The sequence below is a fragment of the Brachycentrus maculatus genome, unplaced genomic scaffold (assembly GCF_059751285.1).
Source record: "Brachycentrus maculatus isolate JH-2025_06_01 unplaced genomic scaffold, ASM5975128v1 h1tg000266l, whole genome shotgun sequence".
NCBI lineage: Eukaryota > Metazoa > Arthropoda > Insecta > Trichoptera > Brachycentridae > Brachycentrus > Brachycentrus maculatus.
In genome coordinates, this window is record NW_028281017.1 from 1,072,579 (window position 1) to 1,097,500 (window position 24,922).

The 24,922-nt window shown below is 31.4% G+C and overlaps 1 protein-coding gene and 1 long non-coding RNA gene across 4 annotated transcripts in view; both read left to right on the plus strand.

Annotated features, from left to right (window-relative positions):
* Nucleotides 1-24,922, plus strand: part of pxb (putative Hedgehog signaling attenuator pxb) — a 442,089-nt gene that overhangs the window by 223,903 nt on the left and 193,264 nt on the right. The window lies entirely within an intron of this gene.
* LOC148305664 (uncharacterized) lies at nucleotides 2,157-3,274 on the plus strand. The gene is made up of 2 exons (XR_015838128.1): nucleotides 2,157-2,244; nucleotides 2,485-3,274. It is a non-coding gene; the product is annotated as an uncharacterized LOC148305664 (long non-coding RNA).

Below are 24,922 nucleotides of genomic sequence, written 5' to 3' on the forward strand. Positions count from 1 at the left end.
CAATATTCAAAACATGAAACTTTTTTACTATTCACTTGTCGATGAAAACAGCTGTAGTTTTCAAAACTAAGTGTGTAGTGAAATAAAACTTAATAATTGGTATTTCACAAATGTTGAATTTTATGTAAATAATAAATACTTTTTAAAATACCAATTTCTCAACTAATGGCCCAACAACCAGCCACACTTCATAAATGTATCGAAAACCTTACCGGTATGCGGATGGAATTGATTGAATTTGAGTAGTGTGGTTGTCAATAATGGGTAGAATTGGTGAATGTTACACGTTATGTAAAGCGATCAATTAAACCAGCCTATGATGGTATTCTTCTTCATCTTTGATGAGATGTCAAAAAAAAAAAAAAAAATCAGTATATTTGTCCGCCTCCGTAGTGTAATGGTCAGCACGCTCGGCTACCGTTCTGGAGGTCCCGGGTTCGATTCCCAAGGGGGGTTAAATAAATATATGTGATTTTTTCACTGTTATATTTATTTAATATTATCATGGACTGGTACCTGAAGCGGAGGGCTGATCACCTTTCCTTCATGTGTAAAAACGATCAAGATAACACTGCGTTTATATGATGCAGTGCCCTATGCACCATTCGGGTGCGGATGAGGGTTTTATTATTTATTATATTTAAACGAAAAATTATGTTCATGTCTGGCGTTTAGTATCCGAAATGATCACTTGACGTGTTCATTGTGTCAGGTATAGAATTCCTTGAAGTTCAATGCATTCCCACTCCACTGCCTCCCGAGCAGAGAGCTAGCGAGATCACGCATCTTTTAAGACTCGATAAATTACATGTTATCAAATACTTAGTAAACGCTCGCTTCTTTCACATCTGCGCGATGTTATATAAGAAAGTACAGTTAGCCACAATAGAGATATTGTTGTTAATGCTGCTATCACGTATTGAGAACAGAAATGCTACAGTGTGACCGAAAAGCCTTCATTAGCATTATTATATTTACTAATTTGGCGTTTAATTTGTAGAACTCCATTTTAATTTATGTATTAATTGTTAAAGCAACACACAGATTTTATGAGTCTTCTAACTTGTATTTCAATGCTAAAAAACACATAAAAATTAATATTATGACAATTGTTTTGCCTAGTTATGGCATCCTCCCAAGCCAGGTACGCGTCCCGAAATTCAGACGAAGACTGCCGACGAATTGTCAGCAGTGGTCGTCCTGGGCGGCGCGAACCTGATGCCTTGTAAAAGGGGCATGCTTGATGGCGGCTCTCGGGAGACATGCTGAGTACATGGCCAAGCCGATTGAATCGCATTTTCTTGACGACAGTTGTGACCAAGATTTGCCGCGTCCTACGCCTTATCTCTTCATTCCTCACAAAATCAAACCAACTAAAAAAAAATAAAAATAAATACTTTTAAAGTTTGGTCTTTACTATGGAAAATTATGACTATGGGTTGCTGCTTCCTACACTTCATTTCTTCGTTCTCTCGAAAAATTATACGTTCGTGGATTTTTAAGTAATTGGGGTACAGCATCCAAATTAAGGTTTCATTTTATTGTAGCTACCCTGTAGCATGTTGTTCTTCGGTACAGAGATTGATGGAAGCTTTTTACCGCTCTTCATGTGAAGAAATATATTAATATGATTGATAGCACTAATCGGCCCAGCTTACTCGGATACCTTTAAACTGCTCTTTGTATAATACTTATTTTTTTCATTTTCGCATACACAACACATCTTATAATCACACATGTAATAACTTATTCGTTCCTAATCCTGACGTCATCGCCGTGCTATGATGAAAGCGATCGAATTAACGTAATCAAATTATTGATGGGTCTTATGGTATTATTTACGACTATCCAACGATTACTAGCGATTACGGTTAGTCATCAGTTCAAAGATCTTTAGAATTTTCTACATCATTTCGAAACAATTGTAAAATTGAAGTCAGAAATACTTGCGATGCGTTATTAATATTTTTTCTATGGATACTGTAAATTCGTAGTATATTTTTTTCTATGGATACTGGATATGCGGTATATATATATTTTTCTATGGATAGGGTAGACTGGGTACGGTTGAAACAAAGGACGGTTGAAACAGAGCAAATATCTTGCAAACCGTATGCGGTAGGGTGAAGGGTCCAAGGGACGAACAAAGCGGACAACAAGTTCAAACACGAATATCAGTGTTGCATCGCTCGCCGCACGGTGCAGTTGCTTGTAGGAGGTCCTATTGTAATTTGATAACCAAAAGTATTTTTGTTCTGAGAATCTTCCTTTTATTACGGTTTCTATTGAAACGATATTATTGAGTATGAATTCGTGTTTGAAATGAAGCTTGTAGAACACGATATAGTGATTAGTTTTAATGTGCCATTATTGTTAACATTACTATTTTTTGTTTTCCACCTAAAGGAGGGGTTGGGGACGGTTGAAACATTTTTTGTGGGTACGGTTGAAACAACATATTTTTTCAGTTTTCCTGTTTTCTAGATGCCGAGAGTACGCGCAAGAAAGACTTCGAGAGGGGAGGTCGACTTGTCGAGGTATACATACGCTTATGAGGAGGTTTAAGCAGAAGATTCATTGCGAAAAGCGGCGGAGAAGCATGGATTAAACCACTGTTCGCTCATTATATATGTACGAAAGCAAGATGCATCTGGTGAAGAAGAAAATGGGATATGAACCCCACAACGAAGTTTTTAATAAAGAGCAGGAGCAGGAGCTTGCAAAATACTTGCTACTAAAAAAAAACAGAGAAAGAAGAGATAAGAAAGGAACATGAAATAAGGTTAAAACGGATGAAAACTAATAAATCAAGAAAATATTGGATGGAGGAAAAAGTAGAAGGATCGTTAAAGGAAAAATAATCATAATACGCAACAGGAATCATCATCAGAAGAGGACGAGTGCTATTGTCTTGTTTGTCTGTCACTGTATTCAGAGAGCAAATCCGGTGAAAAGTGGATACAGTGCACCACTTGTAAACTGTGGACTCAAGAAGACTGCACAAAAGGTGGTCTTAGCTATGTTTGCCACAATTGCGACTCGGAATGATCCCAAAGCTAGATTTTCGCTTGATTTATGACTAATCAAAATGAAAGAAGTATTTCCTTTTAGTTTATTCACAGATTATTTTCGTTCGATTTTTTTTTTTTAATGCCATTGTTTTTAGTTGTTTTTGTTTATTACATATCTGTAGACTGATTAATATTGTCATGCGGTGCCATAATTATTTATAAAACAAACATAAATAATGAATAAAACGTCTTACAATATTAAATATTGATTTATTTGCGTATGTTTCAACTGACCCCAATCACTGTTTCAACTGCCCCTGGTATGGGGACGGTTGAAACAAATCGGATATATTTTTTAAATTTGATCTGCCACTAAAAATAACACACCGGGTACTGAAATAATACTTCCCATTAGTAGACAGAAACACACTCTTGTATTTAATGCATCTTCATCATCGCTTGACTTGTTAAGAACAATTCTATGGATAATATAAGCAAAATTGTTTCAACCGTACCCAGTCTACCCTACTGGAGATGAGTTATTTATATTTTTTTATGAATACTGGAGATGCGTTATTATATTTTTATATTTTACTAAGGAAAAACGAATTATTTTTTTAGTTTGATTCCCAGGTTCCATTTCAGGGGGGTTTATAAAAAATATCAATGTTTTTTTTCTCCAATTTTGATATAATTTTTCTCCTGAACCTCAAGTTCGTGACCAATCGCTTTGTTTTTATGTAATTACATATGTAAGTTTTCTGCAGCATCTGTGATTGAGTTGAGTAAGCTTTTTAGTTGGCAGAGACCCTTATTCAAACGTATAAGGATTCTTCCCGAATCATTTGACATACTAGGAGACGCCTGAAATTATGATTTTCAATTTTTTTAGAGCTTATAAATTGACCAGATATTTTATTCACAACATTTTTAGGGGTGTCCAAATAATTGTTAACAAATATGTGTTTCGGAAAGGATCTTGTATACATTCAAATGTGGGTCTTGATAAAAAAGATTGCTCTCTCGATTCAACCATAGATGCTGGTGAGAACTCACATTTGAAAAAACGTGTCAATCATAAAAATAATGATAGTTACTAGTTTATAACATGGATAAAAGATCCATTATTATATTGACCTGAATTTAGAAGTTCTGAAATATTCTTTAAAATATTTTGTTATTAAGAAAAGTTTGAAAAATAACGACCCAAAAAAATCCCACAAATTACGTCGATTTAGAAATGGTATAAATAAATTTCTTCAAAAAAAAAAGATGAAAAATGTCGGATTCACACTCCATAGAAAAAGCATTAAACATTTCTGTTAACGTCTGCGTAATGACTTATCGTTACATTTGTCACACTGCGTTTAAATATCGTTCCAAAACCGCGATCACGCTCACACTTCCCGCCTTTCCTGTAAAGGTTTGTTCACACTTACTCCACTCCCCGCTTTTTCTATGGAAAGGGGACCGTTCACACGTGAGGCGGTCATTAGTGCCAACTCCTAATGGCGCGCTGTAATTGGTTGTTTATCCATGGTTATTTCGGTATAAAACGCGTTGAAAGATTAATACGTTTTAAATGGGATACGCAGTGATGCCACGGTACGTAATAACACTCTAAACATCCAAACAAATTTGTATGATATACGGAGTTTGAGAAGCAAATTCGCCGGAAATCACATAGTTAGTCATGTTGCAAATAAATTACAAGTTTCGAAGGGGTTTTTGGATCAGATATGACGCCATATTAAACAAAAAAACCGTATCTGCATTCGCATCACCCAGGAGAAATGAATCATTCAATATTTTTTCTTGAAATTTTTTTGCAGATACTTTGTGGCACATTTTAAAAACATTATAAAAGGAACTCTCTTTTGAACCATTTTTGATAATTTTTTTCCTCCAACCGGTTTCAACAAGCACCTTGTCATCTTCAGAGATGACATTACATTTGATTTTTGACCAGTAGTTAGAACTGCTGCGAACTATCACATGGAGCGATATGAGATTTACATGATATATGTATGGTTCCAAAAAATTGAATAATGTGGCTGTCAGTTATGGGTATAATATAATAGTGAATGTTACCTATGTATAGAGTGATCACTTAAACTGGCCTACAATAGGTCGAAAGCGCTGTAAATACTCAGACTTCAATATTACTGTTCTTCTTCATTAAGATGTGAAAATTGTATTTATTTAATTCTGTAATTCTTAGCTTAAATCGTGTGAATAAGTATGTTAATAACAGCTCTTTGGCAGTTTTCTTATACGCATGGATTTAAAAACGTTTAATTTTTTTGGAAACATTTTTCATGCAAAATAATATACATATATAGATTAACAAAATCATAAGAAAGTACAGTGTCTATGGTAAATAGATCTGTGGGCTATAAAATGTGTTTGAAAAATGGGTCGGTGGACATGTATGTGTTGCCATAAGTAATGCCGTTTTTTATAAGAATGGACTCGCCCAAAATAAAACATCCGACAGTCGACTGAATTCTAAATTCAAATCTGCCCGGCGCGCGGCGGGACGCTTTAATGGCCGCCGATATTTTCTCGTTCGGTAGCGGCGCGATATTTTTTCCGTTCGCCTGTTTATTGTGTCGAAATAATGCGCCGTACTCCGTCAATATGGCGTCAAAAGTAAGCCTTTGTCCGGCCGTCGTTCATAAAATGCGATACATGCTCTCCCGCGCAAAAACACCGTCTAGCGCGGGGGATTTCAAATTCAAATAGAAGAACGTTCGAATCGCAATGGGTGATCAGTGTTACCAGATCGAGAAGGATCAAATATTTGTATTTAATTAATTTAAGCACTTTTAATCTCTTTATATTTTTGATGTCTTACGTATTCTTCCAGTACCTACTTTTTTTTTTTCTTCAAATTATAAAATAAAATATATTCCCACACACAAGCCATGGCCTTGTAGGATCTTTTTTTGTGTTTAATATAATATAATATTTTTTTACTTGTATCTATATATTTATTTTTACATTTTTTTCTTACTATAAAATCCAAAAAAAATCGCACATACAATATTCTTAAATTAATTTTTCAAATTGTGACATCTTTTTAACCGTAAAATGTCATCAAAATCATCTTCTGGTCCCAGTGGTGCAAAGGGCACTCCATTGAAACGATGCGGTGTCAACTCGGTCGTATTTATAAAGACAGAGTGATCAGCCTTCCACTCATGGATAAAGCATTGGATCAATTTTCTAATGCAGATGACGTAAGTGAAGGATCTTAGAGTAAAGGATATTACTACTTTATTGGAAAGAAAATAAAGGAGAAATCGTAGGTACTTTGGGAAAAGAAAAGAAGAACAGCAGCATTGACTGGGATATTCAAGGTTGCATACCCGTACACATACTTGCTTGTGAAAGTAATATACTTTTTATATTTTTTGAAGAGAATTAAATACAGAGGATCATAATAAAACAATTGAAATAATTTTATTAATTACCATTTAAAAAAAGTAATTATTAGAAAATTACTGAGATCTCATGTACAGCATTTAGAGTGTGTCCAAATACTTCTTCACGAATCAGAATTATCTCCGCTTAGGAGTTATTTTTACATTGTTGACGTTTCAACTTAACACTTATAAATTGATCACTTAACCAGCCAATGACAGGCCAATGACATATTGAGATGTCAAAAAAGGATATCATTTCATAATTTTCTGACCCAGTCTGTCCGATGTATAAATAACTTCTGTAAAAAATCTAATAAAAGCGCCAGCTATAAGTTTTAACGAGGCACAATGTTTGACACTGTAGGCAGGTACTTGAATAATTTAAGAGCAATTTATTTTTGTTATTAATGCAGTTGTGGCAACACTGTCACCCGCGGTCGCGGCAACTGGTCCTATAAACTAACATGAGCATGCACGACTCGCGGAATGGCGGATGACAGGAGTTATTATTTTTATGACGAAATCTCCACTAGAGGTATGCGCTCCTGGTGGCACGTTTGCCAACTTTTCATTATTCAACGGCTATAACGAAATCTGAAGTTTTTACTGGCTACATATTTAATACCTGTAAACGATTTTTAAAAATAAATTATTTGGTTGAATCACTGTGTAAACTTTTTTGTCAATCAATTAACAAATTTAATTTTTCTGTTTTAAAAGTTTAAAATACCATTTTTAAAAACCAAAATAGGAAAGATTTATCTAACTACATGACCATTAGAGTGATGGAGATTATTAGCTGCCTGACATATCGCTCACTCCTTTCAAGAACGTCATAAATCAAAAATTGTCAATTTTGAGTTGTGCATGTTTTCGTAATGCCCAGAAAATGTACTATATCCCAGCAAAAGCGGCTTATTTTTAACTTAATATTTACCCGCTACAGCGCAGAAAGTGTTATTTTTGCATTTTGAAGAAAAGGTTTTGTTTAATTATTTTTTTAAATATACTAAATATTTTTCAAATGGAGAAAAAATATTCAGGTTTTACCTAAAAAGATCTGTTGCATAGTAAAAAGTTAAATAAGTGGCTTGATATTCATTTTTAAGACATTGTATTTTATGTTTGAACTTTAAAAACGTTCTCCTGAAAAATCAAGTTTTTTGATTTATGACGTTCTTGAAAGGAGTGAGCGATATATAAAATAGAACCCAATCTGGGATCCAAAATAAATGATCTGAAAAAATACTTTATGGAGAGATATATGTATATGTAGTGTTAAGTCATATTTTCTTATTTTGTTTGTAACTAATGTTTTTTTATATTTTCTCATTTGTTATACTTTCCCATTTTTTATAATTTCTCTTTTAATTACCTTAAATATGCTTCTTACCTTATGTTTTTCTCATTTATTTCTTTTAAATATGCTTCTTATGCCTATTTATTATACCTGTTTACTGTTTTTATATTTTGATATGTATTACTTTTGGTTATTTAAAAAAATCTTTTTTGTAACATTATTATTTGTGTTCCAGTCTTGTTAACCTTAATCCCATGTCCCAAAATGAGAAATAGAAATTACTCATCGGAAATATTATATAAATGACTTATGTATGAAATATGTATTGAAAAATAAATAGATAAATACAAGACTTTAAAAAATACATTACAACATCAGCAAAATATATGAGAATATAAAAGGAAAGGGTAAATTATCAACACTTATTACTTTTAAAATTGTAAAAATAAATTGTGTGTAAATAAAGTCGAAATATAATTTTTTAATAGTATAAAAACATATGTATACTGACAAGACACATAAGCTGGCTTGGTGGGTCTCTGCAAACAAATAATAATATGTTAATTATGCTTATGAATAAATAAATGTATCCAAATGTTTATATATTTTTAACAAATAAACTAAATAAAACAAAAATAAAAAAAATCTGTTCAATTTCTTATTGTCAGGAATCAATCCCGTGACTTTACAAGTCGCTCACTCCTTTCAAGAACGTCATAAATCAAAAACCGTCAATTTTATGTTGTGCATGTTTTCGGAATGCCCAGAAAATTTACTATATCCCAGCAAAAGCGGCATATTTTTCACTTAATATTTACCCACTACAGGGCAGAAAGTGTTGTTTTTGCATTTTGAAGAAAAGGTATTGCTTAATTATTTTTTTAAGCATATGTACTTAATATTTTTAAAATGGAGAAAAAACCTTCAGGTTTCACCTAAAAAGATCAGTTGCATAGTAAAAAGTTCAGTAAGTGGCTTGATATTTATTTTTAATACATTGCATTATATTTTTAAATTTTAAAAACGATCTCCTGAAAAATCAAGTTTTTTGATTTATGACGTTCTTGAAAGAAGTGAGCGAAGTATGCCATGGTGCAACGTTCGTAAGATGTTGTAGTAGAAAAATAAATGTGATCGCAGATAAATAAAATATTTTTACATAAAAAAAATAACTTTTTAACTAAGCCAAATAAAAAATTCAAAAATGATACTGACATAAAATCTATCAAAAAGTCATAAAAAGGCGATACTTGGTACCTACGTATTATTTATTCAAATCAAGTCACATTTTCCATAGAATTCATGCCATATTACGATTTTTTCTTGAAAAAGATCTTCAGAAAATCATTCTTCATTCGGTTTCCAGACCACAGCTTTCACTTTCGGTCCTTTTGACCGCTTTTGCATGAAATGTCAATCTGACATCCGCTGTCAGACGTCAGATCTATTGGCAATGCAAAATGGCGGCAACCTTTCTATTTCGCTCTATTTTTAAATCGGTCACAATATAAACCGTGGAACCTACTTCGATTCGTTTTGATCAAATCGAGCACGTTCTTCAAAACGTTGTAAGCGAAATGGTTTTTTTTTAAGGATTTTTTTTGTTAACAACATTTTGAGTGTGTCCAAATACTTGTTGACAAATCTGGATTATCTCCAACTAAAGGAGTTATTTTTCATCCATTTTAATCCGTTCAGCCGCACGTCAGAACTGCACGTGTGTCCACGCCCGAGATTTAAAGAATGTATATTAGATATTTTTTTTGTAACTCAATTTTTTAAATTTTTTTAGAATATGTAAGTATAGATTATTTATTTTTATAACTCATAACCTTTTAATTACTAATTTTTTTAAAGTTTTGTACTGACATTTCTTGGTGGAACTACATTTTACAGAATAAAAAACCACTATGTAATATTTTCCAAATGAATTTTATTTGACCGGCAACCGGGTTTCGCCCTAACCGACATAATCAGACCGGCCAGACCAGTCCCTCTTAAAACAGGCCACAAGGTATCATTCATTCAAACCATTATCCGCACATAAATGGTGCATAGGGCACTGCATCAAATAAACGCAGTGTTATCTTGATCGTTATGTCACGAAGGAAAGATAATCAGCCCTCCGCCTCAAATAGCAGTCTAGGGTAATATTGAATAAATATTACAGTGAAAAAAATCACTTAAATTTATTTGACCCCCTCCTACGAATCGAACCTGGGACCTCCAGAACGGTAGCCGAACGTGCTGACCATTACACTACGGATAAGGCATACACCAACAAAAAAAGAAGAAGATATGGAATCGCCTTTTTGATATATTTTTCTGATTTCACCTGAAAATATCTATCAAATTGGTAGTTACGTTACGACGTTCTTCTTCCAGTCGTTTCTTGAAATGTCACCCGTAACGGTCGTCAGTTGACAGTTCGATTTTGCCCTTTCAGAAATAAGTTAGTTCAAAGGTCCCCATCGGCACAAAACAGTATAAACTGACATGTAACGTTGTTATTGAATCTACACATTTGTGTCGCAGCTATATTTATTTACCGTTTCTTAAATATTAAAGAAAGATAATTTTTCTTGTGTATGACATAATATGTAAAGAAAATCATATATCCCACTACCGTGTACTGCCTACACGTATATACAAAAAACAACGAATTTTCTAGATGAAGAAGAATATGAAATTTTTACTTTAAATTTCACTTGGTAAATACCATTACTATTTTTTAAAGTCTTTGTGACACGTGTTTCGATGCATTCCTCGAATAACTTGGCGCAATAGATTTTAATAAATGGTTGTATTTACCAAGAAAAACTTGTGGTCCCGTGGTTAGTGTCGCGGACTCTCGAGTCAGAGTTTCTCGGTTCGAACCCACTCCACCACAATTTGATGTTTATTTCTAACAATGAGCTGCTTAGGCTCACAGAAATAGTATGAAAATAATATATTTTTGTAAATAATAAAAGCACTAATTGAAAAAATAAAAACTCAATTTATTTGAACAAACAGTGGTGTTGACCAAGTAAAACTTAAATTAAAAATAGATTGATATTAACATTAGATGACCGAATGTATAAACAAATAAGTGAATCAATAAAAAATGGAATTCTAGTTATTTAAATGGCTTACGACCTGTCATATGCTGGTTTACTTTACACATCGCTCACTCCTTTCAAGAACGTCATAAATCAAAAATCGTCAATTTTCAGTTGCGCATATTTTCAGAATACCCAGAAAATGTACTTTATCCCAGCAAAACCGGCATATTTTTAACTTAATATTTACCTGCTACAGGGCAGAAAGTGTTGTTTTTGCATTTTGAAGAAAATGCATTGTTTAATTTTTTATTTACATAATCTAAATGTTTTTCAAATGGAGAAAGTACCTTCAGGTTTTACCTAAAAAGATTAGATACACAGTAAAAAGTTCAATGAGTGGCTTTATATTTATTTTTAATACATTGTATTATATTTTTTAACTTTAAATAATTCTCCTGAAAAATCAAGTTTTTTGATTTATGACGTTCTTGAAAGGAGTGAGCGACATGTGTAACAATCACCATTCTACCCTTGTTTGACAACCACATACGTTACTACTACTATTTTTTTTAATCTTGCATATGTATTAATATACATATTTCGTTTAATTGACACTTTGTACAATATGTGAGGTCTCAGCAGCATCTATGGTTAAGTTGAATAAGCTAATATTTAGCAGAGACCCTTATTGGAATATATGACAGATTCTTCCCGAATTATTTCACATATTAGGAGACGCCTGAAAACATGTATTAATTTTTTTATTAAGTTGAGTTAGAGCGGTTATTTTATTCACATCATTTTAAGTGTGTTCAAATCTTTGTTCACAAATAGTTGAGAAACATTTGGCGGGTATGTACGAGGAGATGCATGAATGTAGAAGAGGCGAGATCGATTGCAAAAGCAGAGTGGTGTGGCGTTCTATTCTCTCTTAATACCCCTACATAAAGCGACGTGATTTATTTTTTTTTACGACGCAATTCAATTATTGAATGACACAAAAAAATGAAATACAAAAATTTAAGCAAATATTTCGAAGCAATAAATTTCCCAATAATTACGAGTCTGAAATATTCTGAAATATTCAGTTTTTTTTTTGTACTTTTCTCCTTTTGTCCGAGCACCTTTATCGCCCATGATTGATACGGTGTACCAACAAAAGGCGGCAATTCACATAACACTCAAATGGTATTTTCGGTATTCATAGTCGAGTGATAGACTTATTTACTGCCACACACAATAAAAGCGATTTGCGATTTTGTATTGAATTTTTTGCAAATCACTAAAACCGTCGTGAAATATCGTTTAGGCTACACAATGAACTGTATTCTGAATTAAAAATGACAACAATAAATGTGAAATGAAAACATTGATGTGCGTTTGTAACGAAGTATTTCTGCTTCATAATTAAATTTAAATAAAACTGAAAACAAAACAAAAACGGTATACGAGTATTCCTCGTAATATTCTAAAAGTATATATTTTTTTGTTATAGTAATAAGTATTGTTTTTTCTCTCAAATATTTATACCATTCAATTTTCAATTCAATTTCAATTCAATTTATTCAATAATTAATATATACTTTACAAACTAACATTTAAGGCGTATACATAAAAAAAAAAACAGGAACAGATCAATATCTAATGTGATATTGTTTAACACAGCGGTAGCTCTTCCTACAGGCATAACCATCGGCAGGTTGGTCCTGTGTATAGGAATGTTACCCTGGACTGGTACCTGGAGGGCTGATCGCCTTCATGTGTTAATGATCAAGATAACACTGCGTTTATATAATGCAGTGCCATATGCACCATTGGGTGGAGAAAAGAGTTTTTTTAAGAATATTTATATAATATTACTCTGGACGATCAAGATAACACTGCTTCTATATGATGAAGTGCCCTATGCACCATTGGGTACAGATAAGGGTTAGAAGAAGAAGAATAATAAATCAGCATTAAATGAACTTTTTTTTTCCTTTGGTGTACTTCTAAATTACTTGATTTAGCAGGTGTACCTTGAACAGAAAAAGTTTGGGGAACACTGGGTTGATTTATTAGTTAGAGTAAGTACTTGTTTAAATAGAAAAATTAAATGAAAATTAAATTTCGAACGGTTTTCATATTTCGAACTCAAATACCTCTTTCATTAATCACACGTGAATTCAAAATGGCCGCGCGTTTCGGAACACCCATATTAGGTTACTTCTCCGAACGGTGTTGAAAGAGTCATCTAAAATTATAGAGATGGGACATCCAACACCTTTTAGAATTCCGATTACCATCAATCATTCCACTTTTATCGGCATTACTCGAATCGGCCGTCAGACCTCCGTGTGAAATTCCACGGAACTGTTGGCTTTTAAAATGAAGCAAAAATTTTTTTCTCACGTTTTCCTCGTTAGGGTGAGATAAATTTGCCAACGTTGACCGCAACGATTGCCACTTATTTTCGAGTAGTTAATTTCTTAATCATGCTGTTCTCGGGATAATTTATCACGTTATTACGTATTTCTATATTAATAGTAGTAAACCCTTATCCGCACCCCAATGGTGCATAGGGCACTGCATCATATAAACGCAGTGTTATCTTGATCGTTAACACACGAAGGAAAGGTGATCAGCCCTCCGCTTCAGGTACCAGTCCAGGGTAATATTGAATAAATCCGCCTCCGTAGTGTAATGGTCAGCGCGCTCGGCTACCGTTCTGGAGGTCCCGGGTTCGATTCCCAGAGGGGGGTCTATAAAATGGTAAATACAAGTGATTTTTTCACTCTATATTAATAAGCGATAAAAATTTAAATTATAGTCCAACCAACAACACCTACCGGCGTTATTCACCTCTATACGCGGTTGTAACTAAATTAAATGGAAATAATTATAAAAAATTCTTGTTTTTAGTTTTCTTTTTAAACATGAGTCAAATCATGTTGTGGTTAGTGTAGCTAATAATAATGGAGCGAATGTAGTTGGAAAAAGAAGCAGGACGACCGAGGAAAACTTGGCACAATCAGGTATGTCAAATACTTGAAAGCGGCCGGGTCAGGAGTCGTAATAATCGTCGGGTATGTATGAGGAGATGCATGAATGTAGAAGAGGCAAAGAATGTTTGCAAAGACAGAGTGGTGTGGCGTTCGATTCTCTCTGCCTACCCCTGCGGGGAAGCGGCGTGATGGTTAGTTAGTTAGTATAATCATGGATGATATAGCGCCATTTTCGTAAAAAAACTACCTCAAGGACGTTTAAGCTCAAGCTGACTCTAAGTAATATTTTCTAGGTTCAAATCCAGTCTCACACCACTCTTATTTTAATAATACGTCTCTTACCCGTGGTTATTGTCGCAGACTTTGAGTAAAAGTTTCTCGGTTCGAATCCACTCTCACACAATTGATACCTTTTTTAATAACACACCGGTTAGACCTACGAAAATATTATAAAATTGAAATGTTTGTGTTTATAATGAGAACACAAGTATTTCTCCTTTTTTGTAAGTAAATATAAATACACGGAATTAATTACTATTTTTGAATTAATAATTCAAACTTTGTTTACTATTATTCCTACCGGTTTCGACAAGTATTATACCTTGTCTTCTTCAGAGACTGTATCAAATTATCAACATTTTTTTTTAATAAAAACTTTATTATTTAACATAAGGTCAATCAGTAACCTGTTTTTGTTTATATAAGTATATATATATATATATATATTTATATATATATATATATTTATATATATATATATATATATATATATATATATATATATATATACATATATATATATATATATATATATATATATATATATATATATATATATATATATATATATATATATATATATATATATATATATATATATATATATATATATATATATATATATATATATATATATATATATATATATATATATATATATATATATATATATATATATATATATATATATATATATATATATATATATATATATATATATATATATATATATATATATATATATATATATATATATATATATATATATATATATATATATATATATATATATATATATATATATATATGTAATAAAATGCCTAGGTACCTACCTATACATTTTATTAAGTACTTACAAATAGTACCTACATAAAACAGTTCTACCACCAGATCGCATGCGTCGCACTGAATAAAACAAAAGAGATCAGATAGAAAAAATATAATATTCTGAACTGTCAGAATCGGATAGATTGATAGAAAAATATTATAAAGATAAATTAAGAATAAACTTTAATTATAAACTTTAATTACAAAGCAACACATTGTTTATTTTATTATTATACACCCACTTTACATATTATTTACAACCAATTTACAAAGAAAAATATTACAACGTTATATATATATATATATATAAATATATATATATATATATATATATATATATATATATATATATATATATATATATATATATATATATATATATATATATATATATATATATATATATATATATATATATATATATATATATATATATATATATATATATATATATATATATATATATATATATATATATATATATATATATATATATATATATATATATATACGTGTTGTTTTTGTTTTGTATTTATTTTATTTGTTGCGATTTTACAGGAGTGTATTGTTTATACGCGTAGCATCGGCGTTTAATAAATTTCCATTCATTTCGATCAGATAACCTCAACTCTACGCGCTTTGCCCATCCCTATGTGCACTGCAGCGATTTTAGAAGTCAGATATTGGTCTAACTAAGGACAAAAGGGCTCAAAGGGAAGAATCTGGCATCGAGTCCCATAGACACTAATAAAAAAGATTGTCGCATTGCTGACAGAGATATTTAGCACCCTTTTGTTCATCTGACACTTTTTACTAGCGTCTTGAAATTACTGGGATGCGATGAGGATAGTGTGTTCGTGCGTATTGAAAATGTAAGGTAGGATGATGAGCAAGCAAGTTCTGGAGATTGCGATCTTGTAGAGTTCTCTACAGGAGCCTACCAAGAAGGAAATATTGTTTAAGTTTTCATAAATGAATTCTACATTGCATTATCGCATGCTTTGGGTCAATAATGCAGCCAAGCAGAATTTTATGTAGGGGAGTCCTGGGCGAATCGAGACAAGATGATACAATTGAGGCCACTTGGTATGTTTTATTTACCACTAGCTGTACCCGGCCACGTCTGCTGTGACTCAGTCTAGTCAAAGACAAATAACAAAAAACAATTTTTTTAATGAATTTTTAAATTTGATTTTTTTACACCTCATCAAAGATGAAGAAGAATATGGAAGTCTGGGCATTTATGGGGCTGACGACCGTCATAGGCTGGTTTAAGTGATCACTTTACACACGTGTAACATTCACTAATTCTACCCATTATTGACAACCACACTTCTCAACATTTTGGAAGTTCTATATATATATGTATATGAACCAATTTTGAAACATTATTCTTGAATCACTAGAACTTTACTAGAGACATCTATTGGTGAGATGAAAATAAGTTTTTTATTGAACAGAAACTCTTTTATTAGTATGTGAGGTCCGAATCCTGGATTATAATCACACAAATGTAATTTAGTATTTGGACACACTCAAAATATTGTAATTATTGAATCACTATGTGAAACATCAATTAAGGTGTTTATGTATTTACGCACTCAATTAAACCTGTATTTAGTTGCTAACTTCAATAATTCAATATACCTTCTTCTTCCTGGCTCCTACCCATCTTTTCGTCTTTGCAGACAGTTAAGGTTAGCTCTCCTCCTCCTCAGATTGTGGGTCCTTCTTTTATATACAATGTCACCTAGGCTATGCTTTCGAATCATGTTATCTTTCTGTAGTATCCATGAATTTTCTGGTCTTCGTCTAGATGTCTTTCGAGGAAGACCCATAGCGATCGCCTGGTTTACAATATGTTCATGATCTCTTTGCCCTATGTGCCCATACCATCTCAATTTTCTCTCCTCTACCATACTACTGATGTAAGGTATTACACATTTTTAATATTTCAAAAATATAAAACATCTCCCAAGTGGGGAAACCCAGATTTGTGAACAAGTATTTGGACACACTCTATAAGTTGTAAAATAAAAATACAAATAGAAGTGTCTCTGTTAAATAAATGCTTTTTAAATTCACAGATGGCTGTTGTAAACTCAATCATGGAACGATGTGAGATTGATCATATATGTATGACTTCCAAAATTTGAGTAGTATAGTTGTTAATCGTGGGTAGAATGGTGAATGTTACACGTGTGTAAAGCGATCACTAAAACCAGCGTATGACAGATCCGAGAATGCCTAGACTTCAATATCCTTTTTCAAGTGTGTTAGGATCTCAATAAAAATATTAATAATTTAAGAATTGGAAACCGTTTGTTTTCCTCGAATTTTAATATTCTAGCTTGATTTTTTAATTTGCACCTTATGAAAAGTAATCGGCCATTTCCAGCCGACACAATGTATCCCAATTTGAAGTCCACACACGATTTCGATATCAGGTTGCGATATTTATGAATCGTAAACTTGTTAATTAGATTCCAAGCGCCGAAGTCATAAATACGCCTCTCCCTGTTTTAGGATCATTTTTATTTCAGACGCATAATAAAATAAAAACCTTAAGCTCCAAATTTTATTAAGCTAAACGCTACCAAGAAAAAAGCAGCAGGTATTCTAAAATAATCGTATATTCTTCATACTAGATGTTCCCGGTTACACATTGTTGTAGCTCAGTCTGGTTAAATGGAAAAGAATTTAAAATTCCAGCATTTAATAGAAATCTTTATAAAATAAAACTTACTAACCAACTAACCATCACGCTGCTTCTCTGCAGAGGTAGGCAGAGTCAATAGAACGCCACACCAATCTGTCTTTGCAAACATTCTTCGCGTCTTCCACATTCATGCGTTTCCTCATATATATCCGACGATCATACCGACTCCTAACCTGACCGCTTTTAAACATGCAAGGCGCTACCATTGCGAGCAAAATAAAAATTCTTTTTCAAAAAAAAAAAATATAAGCTTTTAGTTTTCGATATGTGAAATATACTGTGAGATTAAAACACAAAACACTATCAGATTCAGATACAATAAGCTTTCAGTTTCACACACAATACACTATCAAATTCATATTCAATACGCTATCAGATTCAAATAGATCACTACTGCTTGAATTTGATTGTGTATTGCCGGACTTAGTTGCGTTGTAGCCCTTTGGTTAAGTCACCAGACTCTGAACTTTCGTCCGGGGTTTGATCCCTGCTCTACCACATCTTCATTTATACTTGTATTGTATTTTCAATTACACACAAGGCAATAAATTGTATTTTTTTTATGTTTACAAAATGTATTGTTTGCGAAACTTAATATTTCTTTAAACCAGCCCATTTTCGTAGAAAAACACGTCGTTTTCATTCATAATATATAAACATTATGATATAATTTATTACATACGTGTTCCTCCTCTGTATGGCTATTCCAATGGCAATAATCGTAAATAAAACTTGGATAGAGGCATTTACTATTGCCTATGTCAGAGGTCAACAGAAACTTGGCTGTCTTTGTTACTTATTAAAAGATTAAATTACCATACAGCGATTTGTTAACATGACATATTTGAACACCACATGATTTAATTCCAAGATATATAGAAAAACAGGGGATAATTGCATATCAACTCATACAGTACATACTTATTTGCTAACTTTTTACATTTTCATATTTTTGAATTTTTTTTTCTGTTACAATCAAATATTTGTAGTTTATAGTAGCACTTTTAATTTATGTTTATGTCTGATATATATTGCGTCCTTTGCAGTGCTTTTAATTTGAATCTAATATAAAATGTCCGACTCCGTAGTGTAATGGTCAGCACGCTCGGCTACCATTTTGGAGGTCCCAGGTTCGATTCCCAAGGGGGGTAAAATAAATATAAATATTTTTTTCACTGTAATATTTATTCAATATTACCATGGACTGGTACCTGAAGCGGAGAGCTGATCACCTTTCCTTCATGTGTAAAACGATCATGATAACACTGCGTTTATAAGACACAGTGCCCTATGCACCATTGGGGTGCGGATAAGGGTTTTAATATATAATAAAATGGAAACCCACACACAGGCCATACCTTTGTGGGATCTTTTTTTTGTATTAATATAAAATACATTTTTTGTACTACTACTGCTACTACCATCACGCCGTTTTCCCGCAGGGGTAGGCAGAAAGGATGGAACGCTACACTTTTCTGTCCTGACATACACTCCTCGCTTTCTTCACATCCATACATGGCCTCTGATTACGCAGACTTTTGACACCGCCAGATTTTAGGTTCCGATTGATCTGATCGTGCCAAATCTTTTTCGGTCGTACTCGATCTGTTTTCCCTCTCACATTCACCACATATATTTTCTTGGTCATTCTCTCACTATCCATTCGCTCCACATGTCCATAGCACCGTAAAGAACTCTTCCTAATCTTTTCAATTATTCCTTGTTCAGCGTTATATTTCTTTCTTATATCTTCCTTTTTTGTACGTGAAATTATAATATATCGTGAAACGCAAAAAACTTAAATAAAGAAAAAAAATGTAATTTTTCGATGTAATTTTACTTCTTATATTATAATAATATAAACTTGTAGTGATAAAATTATAAAAATGCCATTTTTAAGTTGTGTGATTTATTAGAGGCATGTACTATTGTCCATGTCAAATGTCAACAGAAACTTAGCTGTTTTTCTTACTTATCAAAAGATAAAATTACCATACAGCTATTTGTTAACGTGACGTATTTGAACACCGCATGATTTGATTCGAAGATATTTAAAGAAACACGGGATAATTACGTTTTAACTAAATAAAATGGATTTGTTTCATTTTTCGATGTAATTATGTCGTAACGATACAAGTTTTGCACTTTAAATTCAACATTTTACAAACCAAATTAAACGCCTTACAAACCAAATTGGACACCTTACAAATCAAATTTGATGTTTTACACAACAAATTCTACGTTATATTATATTTTATGTCAGCCTCCGTATTGTAATGGTCAGCACGCTGGGCTACCGTTCTGGAGGTCCTGGATTTGATTCCCAGGGGGGGGGGCAAATAAATATAAGGGATTTTTATAAATATAAGTGTAAAAACCGAGAAAAAATATTCAGGTTCTACCTCAAAAGATCTGTAGCACAGTAAAAAGTTCAATAGGTGGCTTGATATGAATTTTTATTACATTGTATTATATTTTAAACTTTAAAAACGTTCTCCTGAAAAATCAAGTTTTTTTTATATGACGTTGTTGAAAGGAGTGAGCGATGTGTACTTTTTACTCACTTACACATACAATATTATAAATATATTATAATTTATTGCTTTTTTTAAAATTATTAGTCAGTATTTTTTTTATTAATTATTTTCTTTCCGAATGATGACATTGCCAAAATCGTAGAAGTAGTTTCTCTAAAATATAAAGTTTATTCAAATTATTTATTTTCAAACTCATAATCTAAATTTAGATTTAATTCACAACATTTTGAGTGTGTCCAAATACTTGTTCACAAAATCTGGATTATCTCCAATTACAGGGAGTTATTTTTATATTATTTTTTGACATCTCATCAAAGATAGAGAAGAATATGGAAGTCTGGGCATTTACGGGGCTGACGACCGTCATAGGCTGGTTTAAATGATCACTTTACACACGTGTAACATTCACCAATTCTACCCATTATTGACAACCACACTACTCAAATTCTTGGAAGTTCTATATATATGAACCAATTTAGAAACCTTGTTCTTGAATCACTAGAACCTCACTAGAGACATCTATTGATGAGATGTAAAGAAGCTTTTTACTAAGCAGAAACTCTTATATTAGTATGTGAGGTCTGAATCCTGAATTATAATCACACACATGAGAAACGCCAGACAATACCATTTTCATTTTAAAAAAAAAATAAAAAAATAAAAAAATAAAAATAATAATAGATTTAATTCTGCACACTGGTATTAGTTTAATTCTGCTCATAATATTTTTGTCAGTAAATTTAAAAATCTTTTATGCATGTGAGGTCCGAATCCTGGATTATAATCACACACATAAGAAACGCCAGAAAATACCATTTTCATTTCAAAAATATATATATATATATATATATATATATATATATATATATATATATATATATATATATATATATATAATTATAATAATAATAGATTTAATTCTGCACACTGGTATTAGTTTAATTCTTATTTATATTCAAAGCATTTACTTTGTGGTCAAACATTTTAATTGATATTAGTAATGTTAGTAAAGTAAGTTAGTAGTAGTAGTAGTAGTTAGTAAGTTTCCCAAAAGCATGGTGGGACTAACAACTCGCTCTGCATGTTTTGCATGTGTAGTGATAGTGTATGTGAATAGTACTAAGTGGGTGTGGTGTAGTGTTGTTCGCATGATTGTTAAATTGTAGTGTATGTCCTGACGAAGAGACGGGTACGTCTCGAAACCGGTAGACAGAAGTAGTCGGTGAGTGGTTATTTACTAATATTACTAATATCAATTAGTTTAATTCTACTCATAATATTTTTGACAGTAAATTCACAAATCTTTTATTAATTGTGGTCTTCAACTTTACTCCTGTAAAACAGACTCTAAATGTACATGTAATTAAAATAGCTATGCTAATGTTTACATTACATTTTTGTTTACAAATGTGAATGTAAACAGGTACCATATGATTTTTGAGTTCTTAGAATGGATTCAGTAGAAAATTGATCAGCTGGCCTTACGAAGTCGTGCCGACGTTGAAATAAAATTAATATTGTCCATTATTATTTTAAGCTTTATTTGGTAAATACCACTTTTTCTTAAAATCTATCGAGACTCGCGTTTCATTCAAATATCAATTAAGTTTTCCAATACGGCATTTATTTACTTGCAAATATATGCCTTCATGATTTAAAAGGCTCAAAAAAGGGTTTATTCTATTGAATAATTAAATATATAAAAATAAATTAAAGTAAAGAATAAAAATGAATAATAATAGGGACACTATTTGGGTGCATTCCGTATCATTTTTAAATATCGTTCAAATTATGCGGAATGCATCGAAACACGTGTCGTAATATATTTTCAGAAAACGCAATATCTTTACTAAGTAATTCGGCAGTAATTTTGTAATAAAACTATCCATGTTTAATTTAAGTTTTACTTTGTAAATACCAACATTTCTTAAAATCTTTTAAAACAGTTATTTCGATGAATTGCGCATTCCTTGTGGTATAATATCTATCCATTTTGCATCATATGTTGTTTGAAAATGATGCGCAATGCATCGAAACACGTGTCATAATAGATTTCAAGAAAAAGTGGTATTTAGCAAGTAAAACTTAGATTGAAAGCGTTATTCTTAGGTGACTTAAACATTTAAGTAAAGTACTGCATTTAAATAAAAAAATATATTTTCCACGTAAGACTCAAATGAAATGTGTTATTTTTAGGTGATTTAAACATATAATAAAAGAACTGCATTTAAATAAATAAAAATACATTTACCACGTAAAACTCAAATTAAATGTGTTATTCTAAGGTGGCTTAAACATATAATTAAAGTACCTACTGCATTTAATTTTTTTTTTTAAATATTTTCCAAGTAAAACTCAAATTAAATGTGTTATTCTTAGGTGACTTAAACATGTAATAAAAGTACAGCAATTAACTTAAAAAATATATTTACCTAGTAAAACTCAAATTAAAAGTTTTATTCTTAAGATACCTACTTAAACATATAATTCAAGCAGTGACTTTTGACCCTTATTGCATTTCCCCGCGCTCTTTGAAGAATGTAGTAAAATGAAGATCAAAGGACATACATATTGTTCTATTAAAAGACGACCATTTGGTCCGATGCGACGCTGGTAAGGAGCGAAATGGTTTTTTTAGATAAACAAACTTCTTTCAATCCAGTTGTTAACATCCTGAACACCACAGTATCAAATTCAGTACCACGTGGCTTCAAAATGCAGCTTTTTATAAATCCTTGAATATTTTTGATGACTAAACTCTGGCTGAAATATTTTGTTTGTAATTTATGTGACAATCATTTTCATTCCTGTGTTAAAATAATGTTCTCTTTTGTTCTAGGTAAGTTCCATAATCGTCGCCGTAAAATTCGGCATATGGATAAATACATTTTGTTGTAAGGATGAAAACCTTCAAGACACATATAAATTAAATGTAAGTTATACCTACTTTAAACATTTCATAATAAATATCAAAACACATGGTAAATATCGCTCACTCCTTTCAAGAACGTCTTAAATCAATAATCGTCAATTTTCAGTATTGCATGTTTTTGGAATGCCAAAAAAATTAAGCCTTAAAAAATGCCTTAAATTTAGTACATATTCATCCCATATCCGATAAGATGTTTCTCGAAACCAGTTGAAAAAAAAGCACCAAAAATAAAACAAATAAAAGAGTTTCAGTTTCATTTTTATAATAAAATGATGTTTGTAAAACCATGTAACAAAACAAATCACGTCAGCATTTTGCATTACCGAACAACAATATAATGCAAACTTCAAAAAGGTTTTGTAATGTAAAAAACGGTCGAAATCCTATTTTATACAACCGCAAAACCGCTTTGTTTTTCAATAAACCTTCCTTTGACCTTAGTTAAATCGGTTATTATATTATTTGCTAGGGTTACCGATTTTGCAAAAAAACGCCAATACCAAATTGTCAAACAAATATAAACCCATTTTCTGATCGTTGCTCGTGTACTTATTTATCAAGTTAGGATGATGTCGCTTCATACAACTTAATAAATGAAATTTCTTCTTAAATATAATAAAAGATTTTCAAGCAAAATGGGATGTCCCTTTTTTGGTAAAAAGATATATATTGATACAATGAGATTCGCATTGTGTATTTTCTCAAATGTCAAATCGTAACATTCAAACAATTGTCAGTTTTAAATTTAAGCTCATAGATGATGTTTAAACTTAATTTGTTTTTTTTTTTGAGGTGTATGTTTGATATTCATGAAATCTATCAAGCTTTTTTGTAAAATGCAATGCTTTGTTTAAAAGTAATTTTTTTCACTCCATTTTTATGAAACTGAGATACAATGATTTATTTTAATTAGATATTAGTTTTGTCTTGACATTTCTTGGTGGAACTGCATTTTTATAATTCGATAACTCGATAGTTTTATACGATCATATATAGAAACGAATTTTTGTATTTAAAATAATAATTATTCCACACGTAGATAACTGCTCAACAGTATTATTTTTGGCAAATGAAGGAAATTGTAATAAATTAGATATTATACAAAATAAAGCAATGAGGATATTACTTAAGAAAAATAGAAATAATAATAAAGAAAAAATGAGAAAAGATGTCAACTTGTTACCTATAAAAAGAGACTAATATTTAATATGCTTATCTTTATTTATCAATTTTTTAACGATAAATTACCTATATATTTTAAGGATAAAATAGTTTTAATCAAAAATTTTCACGAACATATTACTAGAATTTTTTGAAAAAAAAACTGAGTCACAAAATTGTTTAATGTATAAGGGTTTGAAATGTATGATGAGATGCCTGAATGTATGAAGAATGAAAAGAGTCTGAAAGAATTTAAAAATAAAGTTTTTGTAAAGAAGATGTAAATATATATATATATATATAGGATGTAAATTAAGTGCAAATAATAGTTTGTATTAAATATAATATAAGCTTACTAAAGAAATAAAAATCCTTAAAATCTTTGAATATGGTTTGCATCGAACACGTGTCACAATAGATTCAAAGAAATAATGGTAACTATCGAGCCAAACTTCATTTTTTTTCTCAAATCGTATATACTAGTTTATTAATCGTTTTCTGATGAAAACATTCTTGAAATTCTACATAATTTTACTGAATTTTTATATTTTTTATTTGAAATGTCAAAATCATGTACTGATTTTCAGAACGCCAAATCTATAAATAAATAAATACGAAAAAAACCGTCCAACAAGATTAAGTACGAGTATATGAAAGCAAATCACAGCTTTCTTCTGCAGTTGCCCAACTTTAACACTA